Here is a 19,523-nt window from a genome sequence, read left to right as displayed (position 1 = left end):
CCATTTCCGTCAGTCACTGCATCCCATTTCCCTCAGTCACTGCATACCATTTCCATCAGTCACTGCATCCCAGTTCACTCAGTCAGTGCATCCCATTTCCCTCAGTCACTGCATCCCATTTCCCTCAGTCACTGCATCCCATTTCCCTCAGTCACTGCATCCCATTTCCTCAGTCACTGCATCTCCTTTCCACAGTCACGGCAATCCCATTTCACTCAGTCACTGCACCCCATTTCACTCAGTCACTGCATCTCCTTTCCATCAGTCACTGCGTCCCATTTCACTTAGTCACTGCGTCCCATTTCCATCAATCACTGCATCCCATTTCCCAGTCACTGCATCCCATTTCCCTCAGTCACTGGATCCCACGTCCCTCATTCACTGCATCCCACGTCCCTCAGTCACTGCATCCCATTTCACCTAGTCACTGCATCCCATTTCCCTCAGTCACTGCATCCCATGTCCCTCAGTCACTGCATCCCATGTCCCTCAGTTACTGCATCCCATTGCCATCAGTCACTGCATCCCACTTCACTCAGTCACTGCATCCCATTTCACAGAGTCACTGCATCTCCTTTCCATCAGTCACTGTGTCCCATTTCACTCAGTCACTGCGTCCCATTTCCCATAGTCACTGCATCTCATTTCCCAGTCACTGCATCCCATTACCCTCAGTCACGGCATCCCATTACCTTCAGTCGCAGGATCCCATTTCCAACAGACACTGCATTCCATTTCCGTCAGTCACTGCATCCCATTTCCCTCAGTCACTGCATACCATTTCCATCAGTCACTGCATCCCAGTTCACTCAGTCAGTGCATCCCATTTCCCTCAGTCACTGCATCCCATTTCCTCAGTCACTGCATCTCCTTTCCACAGTCACGGCAATCCCATTTCACTCAGTCACTGCACCCCATTTCACTCAGTCACTGCACCCCATTTCACAGAGTCACTGCATCTCCTTTCCATCAGTCACTGCGTCCCATTTCACTTAGTCACTGCGTCCCATTTCCATCAATCACTGCATCCCATTTCCCAGTCACTGCATCCCATTTCCCTCAGTCACTGGATCCCACGTCCCTCATTCACTGCATCCCACGTCCCTCAGTCACTGCATCCCATTTCACCTAGTCACTGCATCCCATTTCCCTCAGTCACTGCATCCCATGTCCCTCAGTCACTGCATCCCATGTCCCTCAGTTACTGCATCCCATTGCCATCAGTCACTGCATCCCACTTCACTCAGTCACTGCATCCCACTTCACTCAGTCACTGCATCCCACTTCACTCAGTCACTGCATCCCACTTCACTCAGTCACTGCATCCCAGTTCACTCAGTCAGTGCATCCCATTTCCCTCAGTCACTGCATCCCATTTCCCTCAGTCACTGCATCCCATTTCCTCAGTCACTGCATCTCCTTTCCACAGTCACTGCACCCCATTTCACTCAGTCACTGCATCCCACTTCACTCAGTCACTGCATCCCACTTCACTCAGGCACTGCATCCCATTTCACTCAGGCACTGCATCCCATTAACTTCAGTCACTTCATACCATTTCCCTCAGTTACTGCATTCCATTTCACTCAGTCAATGTATCTCTTTTCACTCAGTCACTGCATCCCATTTCCATCAGTCACTGCACCCCAAGCCCCCTTGGGCACTGCATCCCTATTAACTCAGTCACTCCTTCCCAGTACCTCAGACACTGCATCCCATGTCCCACAGTAACTGCATCACATTTCCATCTGGCACTGCAGCGCATGTCACTCTGTCAGTGCATCCAATTTCCATCAGTCACTGCATCTCATTTCACTCATTAACTGCATCCCATCTCACTCAGACACAGCATCCCATTTCACTCAGACACTGCATCCCATCTCACTCAGTCACTTCATCCCATTTCCGTAAGTCACTGCATCCCATTTCCCACAGTCACTGCATCTCCTTTCCCCAAGTCACGGCGTCCAATTTCCATCAGTCACTGCTTCCCATTTCACTCAGTCACTGCATCCCATTTCCCTCAGTCACGGCGTTCCATTTCCCTCAGTCGCTGGATCCCATTTCTCTCAGTCACTGCATCCCGTTTCTCACTGATGCTGCATTCAATTTCCGTCAGACACTGTATCCCATTTCCATCAGTCACTGCATCCCATTTCACAGAGTCACTGCATCTCCTTTCCATCAGTCACTGCGTCCCATTTCACTCAGTCACTGCGTCCCATTTCCCATCGTCACTGCATCCCATTTCCCAGTCACTGCATCCCATTTCACTCAGTCACTGCATCCCATTACCCTCAGTCACAGCATCCCATTACCTTCAGTCACAGCATCCCATTTCCAACAGACACTGCATTCCATTTCCATCAGTCAGTGCAGCCCATTTCCCTCAGTCACTGCATACCATTTCCATCAGTCACTGGATCCCAGTTCACTCAGTCTCGGCATCTCATTTCCCTCAGTCACTGCATCCCATTTCCCTCAGTCGCTGCATCCCATTTCCTCAGTCACTGCATCTCCTTTCCACAGTCACGGCAATCCCATTTTACTCAGTCACTGCATCCCATTTCACTCAGTCACTGCATCCCATTTCACAGAGTCACTGCATCTCCTTTCCATCAATCACTGCGTCCCATTTCACTTAGTCACTGCGTCCCATTTCCATCAATCACTACATCCCATTTCCCAGTCACTGCATCCCATTTCTCTCAGTCGCTGCATCCCATTCTCCTCAGTCACTGCATCCCATTTCACTCAGTCACTGCATCACTTTTCACTCAGTCACTGCATCACTTTTCACTCAGTCACTGCATCTCATTTCCGTCAGTTACTCCATCATATTTCCATCAAACAAGGCATCTCATTTCACTCAGTGACTGCATCCCATTTCCCTCAGTCACTGCGTCCCATTTCACTCAGTGATGCGTCCCATTTCACTCAGTGACTGCAACACATTTCACTCAGTGACTGCAACACATTTCCCTCAGTCACTGCATCCCATTTCCCTCAGTCACTGCATCCCATTTCACTCAGTCACTGCATCCCATTTCACTCAGTCACTGCATCACATTTCACTCAGTCACTGCATCACATTTCACTCAGTCACTGCATCACATTTCACTCAGTCACTGCATCACATTTCCCTCGGTCACTGCATTCCATTTCCCTCGGTCACTGTTTCCCGTATCTCACAGGCGCTGCATTCAATTTCCCACACTCACTGCATCCCATTTCCCATAGGCACAGCATCTCCTTTCCCTCAGTCTCTGCATCGCATTTCACTCAGTCAATGCTTCCCATTTCCCTCAGTCACTGCATCTCATTTCACTCAGTCACTGCATCCCATTTCACTCAGGCACTGCATCCCATTTCACTCAGGCACTGCATCCCATTTCACTCAGGCACTGTATCCCATTTCCCTCACTCACTGCACCCCAAGTCCGCTCGGGCACTGCATCCCCATGAACTCAGTCACTCCTTCCCAGGACCTCAGTCACTGCATCCCATTTCCCTCAGTCACTGCATCTCCTTCACCACAGTCACTGCATCCCATTCCCCACAGTCACTGAATCCCATTTCCCTCATTCACTGCATCCCATTTCCATCAGTCACTGCATCCCATTTATCTCAGTCACTGCATCTCATTCCCCACAGTCGCTGCACCCCATTCCCCACAGTCGCTGCATCCCATTCCCCACAGTCACTGCTTCCCATTCCCCACAGACACGGCATCCCATTCCCCACAGACACGGCATCCCATTCCCCACAGACACGGCATCCCATTTCAAACAGACACTGCATCTCCTTTCCCTCAGTCACTGCATCCCTATTCACACAGCCACTACATCCCAGTTCACACAGCCACTGCATCCCATTTCACACAGCCACTGCATCCCATTTCACACAGCCACTGCATCCCATTTCACTCCATGCTTCACCTTACACTCAGTCAGGGCATCCCATTTCCATCCGTCACGGCAATCCCATTTCACTCAGTCACTGCATCCCATTTCACAGAGTCACTGCATCACATTACCCTCAGTCACTGCATCCCATTACCTTCAGTCGCAGGATCCCATTTCCCTCAGTCACTGCATCCCATTTCCCTCAGTCACTGCATCTCCTTTCCAGTCACGGCAATCCCATTTCACTCAGTCACTGCATCCCATTTCACTCAGTCACTGCATCCCATTTCACAGAGACACTGCATCTCCTTTCCATCAGTCACTGCGTCCCATTTCACTTCGTCACTGCGTCCCATTTCCATCAATCACTGCATCCCATTTCCCAGTCACTGCATCCCATTACCATCAGTCACTACATCCCATTACCCTCAGTCACTGCATCACAGTACGCTCAGTCACAGCATCCCATTTCCCTCAGACACTGCATCACATTCCCATCAGTCACTGCATCCCATTTCCATCAGTCACTGCATCCCATTTCACTCAGTCACTGCATGCCATTTCCCATAGTCACTGCATCTCCTTTCCTCAGTCACAGTATCCCATTTCACTCAGTCACTGCATCCTATTCCCCTCAGTCACTGCATCCCATTACCCTGAGTCACAGTATGCCATTTCCCACAGTCACTGCATCTCCTTTCCCTCAGTCACTGCATCCCATTTCCCATAGTCACTGCATCCCATTTCCAACAGTCACTGCATCCCATTTCCAACAGTCACTGCATCCCATTTCCAAGAGTCAGTGCATCCCATTTCACTCAGCCACTGCATCCCATTTCCCTCAGTCACTGCATCCCACTTCACTCAATCACTGCAGGACATTTCACTCATTGACTGCATCCTATTTCACTCTGACACTGCGTCCCGTTTCCCTCAGTCACTGCATCCCATTACCGTCCGTCACTCCATCCAATTACTGTCAGTCACCGCATCCCATTTCCCACAGTCACTGCATCCCATTTCCACCAATTACTGCATCCCATTTCACTCAGCCACTGCATCCCATTTCACTCAGCCACTGCACCCCATTTCACTTGGCCACCGCATCCTAGATCACACAGTGACTGCATTACAGTTCGCACAGACACTGCAGCCCATTTCACACAGTCACTGCATCCCATTACCCTCAGTCAGAGCATCCATTTCCCTCAGTCACTGCAGCCCATTTCACTCAGTCACTGCATCTCCGTTCCCTCAGTCACAGCATCCCATTTCCATGAGTCACTGCATCGCATTCCCCTCAGTCACTACATCGCATTCCCCTCAGTCACTGCATCCCATTTCCATCAGTCATGCATCCCATTTAGCTCAGTCACTGCATCCCATTTCACTCAGTTACTGCATCCCAGGTCACTCAGTCACTGCGTCCCATTTCAGACAGTCACTGCATCTCCTTTCCTCAGTCACTGCATCCCATTTCACCAAGTCACTGCTGCCCATTTCACTCAGTCACTGCGGCCCATTTAACAGTCACTGCATCCCATTTCCACAGTCACTGCATCCCATTCCCCTCAGACACAGCATGCTATTTCCCACAGTCACCGCATCGCCTTTCCTCCGTTACTGCATCCCATTGCACTCATTCACTGCATCCCATTGCACTCAGTCACTGCATCCCATTTCACTCAGTCACTGCAACCCATTTCGCACAGTCACTGCAGCCCACTTCACGCAGTCACTGCATCCCATTTAAGAGTCACTGCATCCCAAAACCGTCAGTCACAGCATGCCATTTCTCTCAGTCACAGCATGCCATTTCCCACAGTCACTGCATCTCCTTTCCCTCAGTCACTGCATCCCATTAACCTCAGTCACGGCATCCCATTAACCTCAGTCACAGCATCCCATTTCACTCAGTCACTGCATTCCATCTCCCACCGTCACTGCATCCCATTCGCCACAGTCACCGCATCCCATTTCCCAAATACACAGAATCACCCTTCCCTCAGTCACTGCCTCCCATTACCCTCAGTCACAGCATCCCATTTCACTCAGTCACAGCATCCCATCTCCATCAGTCACTGCATCCCAGTTCACACATTCACTGCAGCCCATTTCACTCAGACACTGCAACCCATTTCCCACAGTCACTGGATCCCATTTCCCTCAGTCACTGCATCCCATTAGACATAGTCACAGCATCCCAGTTTACTCAGTCAGTGCAACCCAGTTCAATCAGTCTCGGCATCCCATTCCCCTCAGTCACTGCATCCCATTACCCTCAGACACAGCATGCTATTTCCCACAGTCACTGCATCTCCTTTCCATCAGTCAACGCATCCCATTTCCATCAGTCACTGTATCCCATTTCCATCAGTCACTGCATCCCATTTCCATCAGTCACTGTATCCCATTTCCCTCAGTGACTACAACCCATTTCCCGCAGTCACTACAACCCATTTCCCGCAGTCACTGTATCCGATTTCACTCAGTCACTGCATCTAATTACCCTCAGTCACTGCATCCCATTACCCTCAGTCACTGCATCCCAGTTCACACAGTCACTGCATCCAATTTCACTGAGTCACTGCATCCCGTTTCACTGAGTCACTGAATCGCATTTGTTGTTCTCACTTGAATGCAATGGTCATGAATCTCCTCCAATGGCTTGTCATGTATTTCCAATGCAAAATTTTACCAAGTTTTGATTTTCAATTTTGATTACATGTGTCTCCTCTATTCTATAAGATGCTGCAATAAACTCAAATTTGACGAATCATAATTCAACCACCATTACCGACAGAGTTAATTTCATCAAACAGATCCAATTAGAATTGTCACATTCCCAAATCCTGATTCAAGTTTTTCTAATTATGGGCTACGTGGTTAAGAAAAAAGACACTTAGAATCAGAGAGATGTACAGTCGGGAAACAGATCCTTTGGCCCAATTTGTCTATGTTGACCAGATATCCTAAATTAATTTAGTCCCATTTGCCAGCATTTGGCCCATATTCCTCTCAACCCATCCTATTCATATACCCATCCACATGCCTTTTAAACGTACAAGCCTCCACCACTTCCTCTGGCAGCTCACTCCATACATGCACCACTATGAAAAAAATCTGGTCCATTTTAAATCTTCCCTCTCTCATTTTTAACCTATTCCCTCCAGTTTTGGATTCCAGCAACCCGGGGAAAAGTTCTTGGCTGTTCGCTCTATCCACGTCCCTCGTAATTGTATAAACTTCTATATGGTCAGCCCTGAACTCCAAAGTTCCAAGAAATAGCTGCCTGTTCAAGCCCACGGTATACCTCCAACCTCCGATGCTCATAACATCCTTGTAGATCTTCTCTGAACCCTTTCAAGTTTACAACATACAACAATACAGCGCAGAACAGGCCCTTCGGCCCTCAATGTTGCGCTGACATCCTTCCTCTCGCAAGGAGACCAAAATTGATTGCGGTATTCCAAAAGCAGCCGAACCAACGTCCTATATGGCTGCTAAGTGATCTCCCAACTCCTATTCTCAATGCACTGACCGATAAAGGCGAGCACACCAAATGTCTCCTTCATATCCTTTCTACCGGTGGCTGTACTTTGATGGAACTACGAAACTGCACTCCAGTGTCTCTTTATTAAGCAACACTCCCCACAACCTTCAGTGTATACGTGCTGCCCTGATTAGCCTTTCCAAAATGTAGCACCTCACATTTGTCTAACCTCAACACCATCTGCCATTCCTCAGTTTATTGGCCCTTGTCAATGTCCCATTGTATTCTGAGGTGACCTTCTTGGCTGGCTACTACACCTTCAATCATTGGGAAACTTACTAACCACACCTTCTATTTTCATATCCAAATCATTGCATCACTTCAACTCCCCCTCCCACTCCCTGAATGACATGTCCATCCTGGGCCTCTTCCAGTGTCACAACCAGACCACCCAGAAACTGGAGGAGCAGCACCTCACATTCCGCCTCGGGAGCTTCCAACTCAATAGCCTCAATGTGGACTTGGCCACCCTCAAAATCTCCCCACCCGCCAGCCTCATCCCAAGACTAGTTCCTCCCCTCATCCCCGCCTCCATGACCTGTCCGCCTTCTCTCCCACCTATCCACTCCTCCCACCTCACTGACCAACTCCCACCACTGCTTGGAATTATTCTTCTTTCCACACTTCATCAGCTCGACGTTATTTCTAAAATCTATTTTCCAATTGTTGGAAAAAGTGAGATAAAGAGAAGTAAAAGAAGTTACATTCTTACCACTCGGCAAATCTCTGAATATTCTTCTGTTGAAAGGCCACCAAGGAACGATGCAATTCTTTTGTCACAAACGCTGTGAGGGAGACATCTTTTTCGGTTCCACTAACTCCACCCTAAGGAAGACAAACCCATGTAACATATCTAGTGACTTAAAGCATACTCTATTGTTGCCCAAGGTGGAGAGCTGGATGAACACAGCAGGTCAAGCAGCATCAGAGAAGCAAGAAAGCTGATATTTCGGGACGAGACCCGACTTCAGAAAATTGGCGCTGGAGAATCTGAGATAACAAGGTGTAGAGCCGGATGATACTGCTTGGCCTGCTGTGTTCATCCAGCTTTACACCTTCTTATCTCAGATTCTCCAGCATCTGCAGTTCCTACTACCTCTATTGTTGCCCTTTCACTTTACTGAACTAATATGAGCCAGTAGTTTTGTTTAGGCTCGTGTAATCTTACGGTTATTGGCCTGTACAAAATCCTGAATTAATTTTGATCGACTGACGGGAGGAAAGATGAGTTTTATAGAAATTTTTGTTTTCTACCAATTTGCAGAGGGCATCGTGGGCGATTGAAGGACAGTGTTATTAGGTCTGTGGACTGCATCGTTACCCACTTGCCTATTTGCATATACATAAAATATTCCTTATGTACCAATGAAACATAATAAACCAATATTGCGTACTAAAAACAACGCTCACATATCAATGGAAATTTAAATATTTATCATAGAGTTTTAAGGATTGAATTCAATGATACAAAGCAAAAACCAGTGAAGATGAGGGCAGTTGGTCAGCACTTTTGCCACTAAGTGGAGGTTGGCAATTTGAGGCCACCCAGGAACAAGCAAGCTCTGTCTAACTCCAAGGGCAGCACGGTGGCTCAGTGGTTAGCACTGCTGACTCACAGCGCCAGGGACCCAGGTTCGAACCCACCGTTGGACGATCTTCTGTGCGGAGTTTGTACATTCTGCCCATGCCTGCATGGGTTCCTGCTGGGTGCTCTGGTTTCCTCCCACAGTCCAAAGATGCGCAGGCTCAATGTATGGGCCATGCCAAACTTGCCCATTGTGTTTAGGGATGTGTAGATTAGGTGTGTTAGTCATGGGAAATGTAGGGTTACTGAGGAAAGGGTCGGGGGATGAGTCAGGGTGAGATGCTCTTTGGAGGGTGACCGTGGACTTCTTGGGTCAAAAGGGGCTTGTTTCCACACCGTAGGGATTCTATGATATGGAAGTATCTTTTGAAGTGGACATTCGTGGGTGTGCTATAACAGAGACCTTGAAATACTGCACAACAAATATTTGGAACTAGACTGTCAATTCAGACATAGCATCAAAAAAGGTCATGGAAGTTGTCACTGATATAAAGCAGGATTGATGAAAATCCAGCAGGAAATGGTGTCAAAAGGCACAGTATCTTTTATTCATCTCCAGTTATTTTGTCCAAGGCACTGGATGCTGGCAGGATTGAAACATTTAAGAAATGCTTCACAAATCACATATAAGGACCTGCACATCTTTGAACAATGGGAGGAAACTGCAGCACCTGGCGGAAGCCCCTCGCAGACGCGGGGAGGACATGTCAATTCCACACAGATAGTTACCCAAGACTGGAATTTCAATTGGCTCCCCAGTGCATGAGCAGCTCTAACCACTGAGCAACTACCTTGCCCAGAAGGGGTTTTATAAGCGCATACATTATTTCCATTAAGACAGATCCAATCCTTTATGTCCAATCAAAATAACATATTGTAGATATCATGACAACAATCATAAATGATTTTGAACAAGTAAATCAAAAAACTTGAAATAGTTTCCAAGCCGAAATACTAGATATGTTGCAGTTAAGATGAATAGCACAACAACAAAAAGGCCATATTTTATGTGACGATCGGTAACACTTGAAAACTTGCAACAATTTGTCGCCAGTAGTGCTCTGAAGTGGCTTGATGGTGCACTCCTTCATTCACTGGAATGAAACTCCAAAGATCACAAATTCTCCTTCAATACCGTGTTTTAACAGTGACTGCATCAACCTGTGTTTATGCGCCTGACTGGAAACCCACACAACATGCATAAGCAAAAAAAAATCTAAGGTGATAGGAGAAAAAAATGTATGTATGCAACGTCTTTGAAAAGCAATTATTTGTAGCAGCTGCAAGCCCAGAAGGAATCTCGTTTCGCAGATTATATTCATTTGCACTGCAGGTCATGCCAGTCAGAATCAGTTTTCGTTTCATGACAGATAACTAAAATGTCCATTACAATGAACTTTGGTTGATCAGAAGATTTTAAGTATGGGCTATGTCTTGTGTGAGCTGATGGCATTAGGGGATGGAGAAGGTACATGCACTGCTGGCATCTTGACACCATTGAATGAGCAAGCGTGGACGCAAAGGTTGTAACAGGTAACAATTGGACAGGCAATATCTTTTGAGCTCCTTCCCAGCAGGCCTGTAATACTCCAAAGCTGTGCTAGACCCTCACTTCCTCCACCTTACGTACGCTGCCTTTTCTTTTTGACAAGAAGCACCTCTGTACCCGTCATCCAAGGCTCCTTAATCTTACCCCTTCTACCCTGTCTCAGAGGAACAAATTTATACATCACTCGCAACAACTGCTCCTTGAACAGCCTCCACATGTCTGCTGCGCCCTTTCTGTGGAACAATTGCTCCCAATCTGTACTTCCCAACTCCTGTCTGACAGCATCATAGTTTCCTTGACCCCAGTGAAATATCTTCCCCTGGTAACTGCTCCTTTCCCTTTCCATGGCGATGGTAAATGGGAGGCTCTTGCGGTCACTGTCGCCAAAGTGTTCTCCCACCACGAGATCTGACACGTGTCCTGGCTCATCCCCAGCACCAAATCCAAAATGGCCTCCTGCCTCGTCGGCCTGTCCACATACTGAGTCAGGAAACCCTCCTGAACACACCTGACAAAAACGGCTCCATCCAAACCATCTGCACTAAGGAGGTTTCGATCTATATTGGGAAAGTTGAAGTCACCCACAACAACAACCCTGATACATAGAACATAGAACATAGAACATAGAACAGTACAGCACAGAACAGGCCCTTCAGCCCACAATGTTGTGCCGACCATTGATCCTCATGGATGCACCCTCAAATTTCTGTGACCATATGCATGTCCAGCAGTCTCTTAAATGACCCCAATGACCTTGCTTCCACAACTGCTGCTGGCAACGCATTCCATGCTCTCACAACTCTCTGCGTAAAGTTTGCACTTTTCAACAATCTGCCGGCCAATGAGTTCTTCGATCTCCCAACTGCTATTTGGGGTCTGTAGAAAACCCCCAGTGAAGTGACTGCTGCCTTGCTGTTCCGAACATCCACCCACACTGACTCAGTCGACAAACCTTCCTTGGCAACCTCAGCCCATACAACCGCAGTAGACGAGTCCTCAAAGGTTCTTTCAGCCGCCGTTATACTGTCCTTGACCAACAAAGCCACACCTCCCCGTCTTTTACCACCTTCCCAGACCTTAATGAAAGATCTAAACCCGAGAACCTGCAACATCCATTCCTGACCCTGCTCTATCCATGCCTCCGAAATGGCCACAACATCGAAGTCCCAGGTACCGATCCAAGCTGCAAGCTCACCTACATTATTCCGGATACTCCCGGCATTAAAGTCGTCACACTTCAATCCAGCTTGCTGTCTGCCAGCACACTTCTGTGACAGTGAGGTCCTGACCATGTCCTCCCTATGCTCATCCTCCTGTGTACTAGGACTACACCTCAGTTTCCCATCCCCCTTCTGAGCTCGTTTAAATCCAACCGAATGGCACGAGCCAATTTCCCACCCAGGATATTCGTGACATCACAGACCCTGGCACCTGGTAGGCAACACACCAATCGTGAGTCTCTTTCGTTCCCGGCAAATCTTCTATCAGTGCCTCTAACTATTGAGTCCCCAATGACTATCACTCTCTTCCTATCCCCGCTTCCCTTCTGTGCAAGAGGGACAGACTCGGTGCCAGAGACCTGCACCCTACTGCATACCCCTGCTAAGTCATCCCCCGGAACAGTATCCAAAATGGTATAGTTGTTTTTCAGGGGAGCTACTGCAGGGGATTTCAGGGGAACGACCACAGGGGAAGGTTAGTCAAGCTACACCGAGTAAACGTGCATTTTTGGCTGAAGAAACATGTGTTTCAATGTGAGCTAATGGAAGAAGCCATGGAGTCAATGCTAAACATTTCGACAATAAGACAACCATTCTTGAAAGCAGCATACAGCGTGAAAAAGAAATGAGCTGCTTTAATATCCACTTAAAATTTATGTGGAATATCAGATGGAATTTTCTTATTGACTCCATTGTGCAATCATGTCAATCTAAAAATGTTAATTGCATTAATTAATACTAACCAGAAACGGACTTTGTTGTAAATGGTTTGACGATTTTCTGTATCTGGAACATCCCTTTTCCTTCTCGAACGAAGATCGTACCAACCTATGGTACCAAACTGTGAGTCAAAAGGATGGGACACATAATCTTTAAATTCCTCATCAAAACAGTCTAATCGTATGGTTCTGTGCAATAAAAGAGAAAGAATAAACATGTTTCCCACAATTTTGCTGATGTTTACGAACAGAACGCTCAAATTCAAAAAGTTTGGGCTGGCATGTCTGCTTCCTCCAGCCTGTTTAAACTGTTCCATTCAATGTGAAATTTGTGCTAAGTTTTAGCACACAGGTCTATGTGATCTGCGCCACCACCTTCTATTAGTCATACATGCTTTCCCCCTCTTCCTGTAATACATTCCTTGAAGTGTTCAATGAGATTTTGATTTTAAATCTTATCGTCATATTCTTTTGATTCTCAAGCATCAATGAATCTGATGTTGCCGCCATTCCATGCAGTGCACAGCACGTCAAACAGGAGTCTTAGTGTTGCCATGAGCACTGAGGTAGTATGGGGTCACAACTGTCTCATAGTTCGGAATGAAATTCTACATATAGGGCTATGAAGAGTCATGCAGTTAATTTTATTTGACATGCTATTTCTTTTCTTCACAAATATGCTGGATTTAAAGTGATCTTCACACTCATTTAAAATGAATTCAATATCCAACCATCTGTAAAACTAGCATATCCAAATTTTAATTTGAGTTCAGTGTTACACAAATATATGACTTTTTTAAAAATTATGTTCGAGTCAACATTAACATTTCATTCCCTGACAGCGGGTGAACTTACTTTTAAACTCCAATTTTCCTTCGGTATTAATGGAGAGATGAGCCTTTTTGCAAGCACCGAAAGTCTCCACCAGTTTAAGCTCAAACTTGCGAAACTGTAAGTTTCACAAATATGTTCCTATTAAACACTAATTCCTATTGAAGCAGTATGAGCTAAATTCATTCAACTGGACAGCAAAAACGGTCAAGATTTTAAAAGCAAGCAACTATTTTGAAGTCACTCTTCGAACTAAATTCCATCTTGGTGTGTGAGAGTCCATAGGTTCCTCACTCTCAACAAACCATTCAACTGTCATGCAATTACTGAAACACACAGACAAAAAACATCAACGTTAACAGTCACTAAGATTTTGAGAGTGATTTGGAATTCGTATTCAATACCCCCTGGGGAAAATCTGTTCCAATCTGGATAGTACTCACTTATTACCATCCCACCTACCTTCCCCAGCACCTCCTCCCCCTCCACGCTATTTGTTTCTGAGCTCCCTTCCACCCTCCATTTCTCAGGAAGGGTCCTGATCCAAAACCTCAACTTTCCTCAGCCTCTGATGCTGCCTGCCCTGCTGTGTTCCTCCAGCTCCACAATGTGTTATCTCAGACACCAACATTGGCAGTTCTTACTATCTGGATAACTCATTCTCACCTTGTCACAAGTGAGTTATACTCATTATCTTTTCAGATTACGCATGTACATGTATATACATAAATATACATATCACACTTTTATGCCTGAACCACTAACCTAGAGGATATTTTAAAAGAGTCTCTTCATATCTGCATGAAAGAGAAATCATCAAGGTCATAACTTTCATTTCAGGAATAACTCGAACATTCAAAGTACTCACAGTCAGTGTCCCATTTCCTTGACCAGTCAATTTGATGTGAATCTTTCTTCCAAGTGGAAACTATAACAGCAATTATATTTGAGAATCAAACTCTTCATTGCATCACCAATATTTCCTTGTCTGTTTGAAACATAAGATAATGAAATAATCATGGACAGATTGGCCAACAGTGTAATTTAATGTGTGTTATGGCAACTGAAAATCACAACCATTGAAGTGATCTTTAAAAAGCTGTTGTTATACAACAGAGCACTTTTTGAGATGCAGTGATGAACAGACTTCCTGAGATGCAAATAATATATGCCAAATTAATTCCAAAGAATACCTTCACAATGAAAAAGAAGCTAAAAATCTCTTTACATTGCAAAGCTTGACAGATTGCTATTAGTCAATGGAAATCGTTCAGAACAATTATTTATTCCCAGATGAAAAGGAAGTGTATACATTTCATGACAACAAAATGTGAGGCTGGATGAACACAGCAGGCCAAGCAGCATCTCAGGAGCACTTTTGTCCTCCTGAGATGCTGCTTGGCCTGCTGTGTTCATCCAGCCTCACATTTTGTTGTCTTGGATTCTCCAGCATCTGCAGTTCCCATTATCTCGTATACATTTCATTTTCACATCTTATCCAAGAGAGAAAAAAAAACACCTTCATGAATGCATTGTCAAACAAGAAGACTCACAAAAAAAGCCATTTGGCCCATTGAATATTCCTCCATCATTCGGTGAGATCATGGTTGATCTCATTACATTTATCATGACACAGCACTTTCACCAAACCCTCCTTATAGCTAATACATTCCGATCCAAGTAACATCCCGGTAAATCTCTGTTTCTGGGCCATGCCTTGTCTTTCTAAATATTTTTTCAGTCATCTGCAAATTTAGCCACAGCACATGCACCTCTTTCCTCCAAGTCATTAATAAACAAGCACAAGAGCTGTGGTTCCTTCAGCGCGACCTCATTTCTTACTGACAAGCCAACCCTGGCATCTCTGTCCATTTGTATCGGAGATAATGGGAACTGCAGATGCTTCAGAATCCAAGATAACAAAGTGTGGATCAGGATGAACACACAGAAGGAGAAGGGTCTCGGCACAAAACGTCAGCTTTTACGCTCCTGAGATGCTGCTTGGCCTGCTGTGCTCATCCAGCTCCACACTTTGTTATCTCTGCCCATTTGCCTGTTCTTTCTATCGGACATGAATCATTGGCTATTTCGTTCCCAACACTTATCCCCTAACAACCACCTCTCTGTGATACCCAGAGTGATGTATCTGTCAATTTCAATCTGCACCACAAACTCATTCACTTTGTTTCATACACTCCCTGCAATTCAATACAAGATCTTCAGTCTGGCATTTACAGCCACCCTTCTTATCTGCTGCAGCTGAAGTGAGACTCCTGACCATTTCCATACTTTTTGTCCTATTACTTGCTCTGGAAACTTTGCTGAGCACTTACCAGCTTCTAACTTTTTCCACAATTTTCCATGCAACTGAGCTCACCCACTCCACACTTTTTATTTTTACGCCCTAGCCCCAGACCTAGCTCTGTATTTTGCGAGGATACTTGTCCCAATATGATTCTCGTCGAGCCTATAACACCAGAACGACTCCCTCCTTCCCCATACCCATGCCAATGTCTCATGAATTCAAACACATTTCTGCCATGCCACCATTTGAACAATGTACATCTATAATTATGTTCACACCGTGCCAAATTGCTCAGATAATAATCCAGAGATTATTACCATTCTGGTTCTGCTTTCTCACCTCAGCACCTCGGTGCTCATAATCCCTCAGGAGAACCTCTTTCCTCTTTCTTCCATATCAATGGTACCTGTGTGGACCACGATAGCTGGATTTCTACTCCTCCCACTTCAAGTTCCTTTGTAGCCGAGATGGAATATCCTGAACCTGGGCACCAGGCAGGCAACACTACTTTCGAGACTCTCGATCCTGGTCACAACGAACAGTGTTCATTCCCCTAACTATACTACCTCTGATTATAACTACATTTCACTTTTTATCCCCTCCTGAATGTCCCACCTATACCACAGTGCTACAGTCAGTTTACTCATCTTCCCGATACCCTGCACTCTCATCCACAAGGAAGAAAGAATCTCAAACCTGTTCGATAAGATCAAAGGCCAAGGTTCCTTCTGCACTACATCCTGGATCCTTCCACCTGCCCTGTTCTTTGTCATTGGCCACTGACCGAGTTTCAGCTAGTTAATCTAAGGTGTGTGACTGCCTCCTGAAGCACAGCATTCCCTGGTAACTCTGCCCCACATGATTTGTTGATTGGTCAAAACTGAGATTCCAGTTCATCAGACGTAAGCTGGAGTATGGGGCCTGACCACTCGCCCGTCATGTAGGTACAAATCATCATCTGGCCTGGCATCTCCATTTCAATTACTTCGATCTTAATTTGATTTGAAAACATTCTGGTCTTTTAGTTTGTAGCCTGTAAATATTTCTCCGATTTACTTTCAATCTGAAAGCTACCGATAATAGATTCTTAAACCAGTAGCGATCACCAAACAATGAACCTGGTTCACCCTCTCGGTCCCTGATTCTGGCTTCAATTCACCCTGTCTCAAAAAAAAAATGCTTATGAACTATCAGGCAAAAAAAGCAAGCAAATGGCACCTCTTACACTCTGCACTGACTTACCGCATTGCCACCAAGTTCCCCAAAATATATATTCACTTGGTGCATTTCACTCGAGATGTGATCTCTTCTTCCAGAACATGCAACGCATACTGATCCATAGCAATATACTACCTTCAAAACCTCAGCTCTTAGCTTATTACTTTTGTGTACATTCTCAATGCTTTCTCCAAGTCCAAACACAACACATTTACTGGTTTTCCTCTGTTAATTCTCCTCCCAAAACTTCCTCCAAAAACCCAAACAAATTAGCCAGACATAATTTCTCTTTCATCAGGCTATGGTGATTCTGTTTGATTAGATTATGATTTTCCAAATGTCCTGCTATTATTTTCTTCATAGTTGATTGCCACACATTTCCAACAATATTAGACTGGTTCGGTTGTAGTTATCTTCTTTTTGCCTCTCTCCTTTTTAAATAGGGACATCACATCAGCATTTTTCCAGCCCTCAGATGCTTCTCGAGAATCTGAACCTTTTTGGGAAATTACAGTCAATGCATATACCGACTCTGAAGCTCATTGTTTAGAATCTTAGAAAGTCAACCATCACGGCGAAGAGTCCAATCTGCTTTCACTCCGTTAGATTGTCTACTCCAACTTCTCTCATGGTAGTGATGGTGTGGTAGTGATGTGTTTAATTCCTCCCTGTATTCTTTAGTAATAAGGGGATCCTTGAAGTATCTTCCACTGTAAAGGCTACCCTTTTCTCATTGTCGTTGTTCCTTGATTTAAAAATTAACCTGGCCATCTCAGCCGAGCATATAATTAATGGCATTACCTCTAAAACCTTCTCTGCTAAAGTGTTCAATAGATTGCTACAACCTGAAAGAAGTAATTCTTCCCCTAAATTAATTGGCAAACAATTTGAAAATGTGGCCTCTGGTCGTAAAATCTTTCACAATATTAAGGGAGTGCTGCACTGTCACTTGAGGCCCCAAACCCCACCTCTTCCTCCGGTACATTGATGACTGTAACGGTGCCGCCTCTTGCTCCCCAGAGGAGCTCAAACAGTTCATCCACTTCACCAACACCTTCCACCCCAACCTTCAGTTCACCTGGGCCATCTCCAGCACATCCCTCACCTTCCTGGACCTCTCAGTCTCCATTTCAGGCAACCAGCTTGTAACTGATGTCCATTTCAAGCCCACCGACTCCCACAGCTACCCAGAATACACCTCCTCCCACCCACCATCCTGCAAAAATTCCATCCCCTATTCCCAATTCCTCCGCCTCCGCCGCTTCTGCTCCCACGATAAGACATTCCACTCCCGCACATCCCAGATGTCCAAGTTCTTCAAGGACCGCAACTTGCCCCCCACAGTGATCGAGAACGCCCTTGACCGCATCTCCCATATTTCCCGCAACACATCCCTCACACCCCGCCCCCACCACAACCGCCCCAAGAGGATCCCCCTCGTTCTCACACACCACCCCACCAACCTCCGGATACAACGCATCATCCTCTGACACTTCCGCCATCTACAATCCGACCTCACCACCCAAGACATTTTTCCATCCCCACCCCTGTCTGCTTTCCGGAGAGACCACTCTCTCCGTGACTCCCTTGTTCGCTCCACACTGCCCTCCAACCCCACCACACCCGACACTTTCCCCTGCAACCGCAGGAAATGCTACACTTGCCCCCACACCACCTCCCTCACCCCTATCCCAGGCCCCAAGATGACATTCCACATTAAGCAGAGGTTCATCTGCACATCTGCCAATGTGGTATACTGCATCCACTGTACCCGGTGTGGTTTCCTCAACATTGGGGAAACCAAGCGGAGGCTTGGGGACCGCTTTGCAGAACACCTCCGCTCAGTTCGCAACAAACAACTGCACCTCCCAGTCGCAAACCATTTCCACTCCCCCTCCCATTCTTTAGATGACATGGCCATCATGGGCCTCCTGCAGTGCCACAATGATGCCACCCCAAGGTTGCAGGAACAGCAACTCATATTCCGCCTGGGAACCCTGCAGCATAATGGTATCAACATGGACTTCACCAGTTTCAAAATCTCTCCCACCACATCCCTAAACCAGCCCAATTCGTCCCCTCCCCCCACTGCACCACACAACCAGCCCAGCTCTTCCCCTTCACCCACTGCATCCCAAAACCAGTCCAACCTGTCTCTGCCTCCCTAATCTGTTCTTCCTCTCACCCATCCCTTCTCCCACCCCTAGCCACACCCCCATCTACCTACTAACCTCATCCCACCTCCTTGACCTGTCCGTCTTCCCTGGACTGACCTATCCCCTCCCTACCTCCCCACCTATACTCTCTCCACCTATCTTCTTTTCTCTCCATCTTCAGTCCGCCTCCCCCTCTCTCCCTATTTATTCCAGAACCCTCACCCCATCCCCCTCTCTGATGAAGGGTCTAGGCCCGAAACGTCAGCTTTTGTGCTCCTGAGATGCTGCTTGGCCTGCTGTGTTCATCCAGCCTCACATTTTGTCATCTTGGATTCTCCAGCATCTGCAGTTCCCATTATCTATGGTGATTCTGTTTGATTAGATTCTGATTTTCCAAATGCCCTGCTATTATTTTCTCCATAGTTGATTGCCACATATTTCCAACAATTGATGTTACGTTGTTTCGGTTGTAGTTATCTTCT

At 46.2% G+C, this 19,523-nt stretch overlaps 1 protein-coding gene and 1 long non-coding RNA gene across 2 annotated transcripts in view; both read right to left on the bottom strand.

Moving 5' to 3' along the window:
- Positions 1-12,607, bottom strand: part of LOC132209458 (uncharacterized) — a 59,414-nt gene extending 46,807 nt beyond the window's left edge. The window contains exons 1-2 of the long non-coding RNA XR_009445538.1: positions 12,556-12,607; positions 8,171-8,283 (exon numbers count right to left, since the gene is read on the bottom strand). This is a non-coding gene — a long non-coding RNA (uncharacterized LOC132209458). The remainder of the gene's footprint in view (positions 1-8,170; positions 8,284-12,555) is intronic.
- The window catches only part of LOC132209457 (uncharacterized), a 445,383-nt gene that overhangs the window by 179,458 nt on the left and 246,402 nt on the right, over positions 1-19,523 (bottom strand). The gene's annotated exons all lie outside the window — the stretch shown is intronic.

The sequence above is a fragment of the Stegostoma tigrinum genome, unplaced genomic scaffold (genome assembly GCF_030684315.1).
Source record: "Stegostoma tigrinum isolate sSteTig4 unplaced genomic scaffold, sSteTig4.hap1 scaffold_96, whole genome shotgun sequence".
NCBI classification, from domain to species: Eukaryota; Metazoa; Chordata; class Chondrichthyes; order Orectolobiformes; family Stegostomatidae; genus Stegostoma; species Stegostoma tigrinum.
This window is presented reverse-complemented; position numbering and strand designations above follow the sequence as displayed.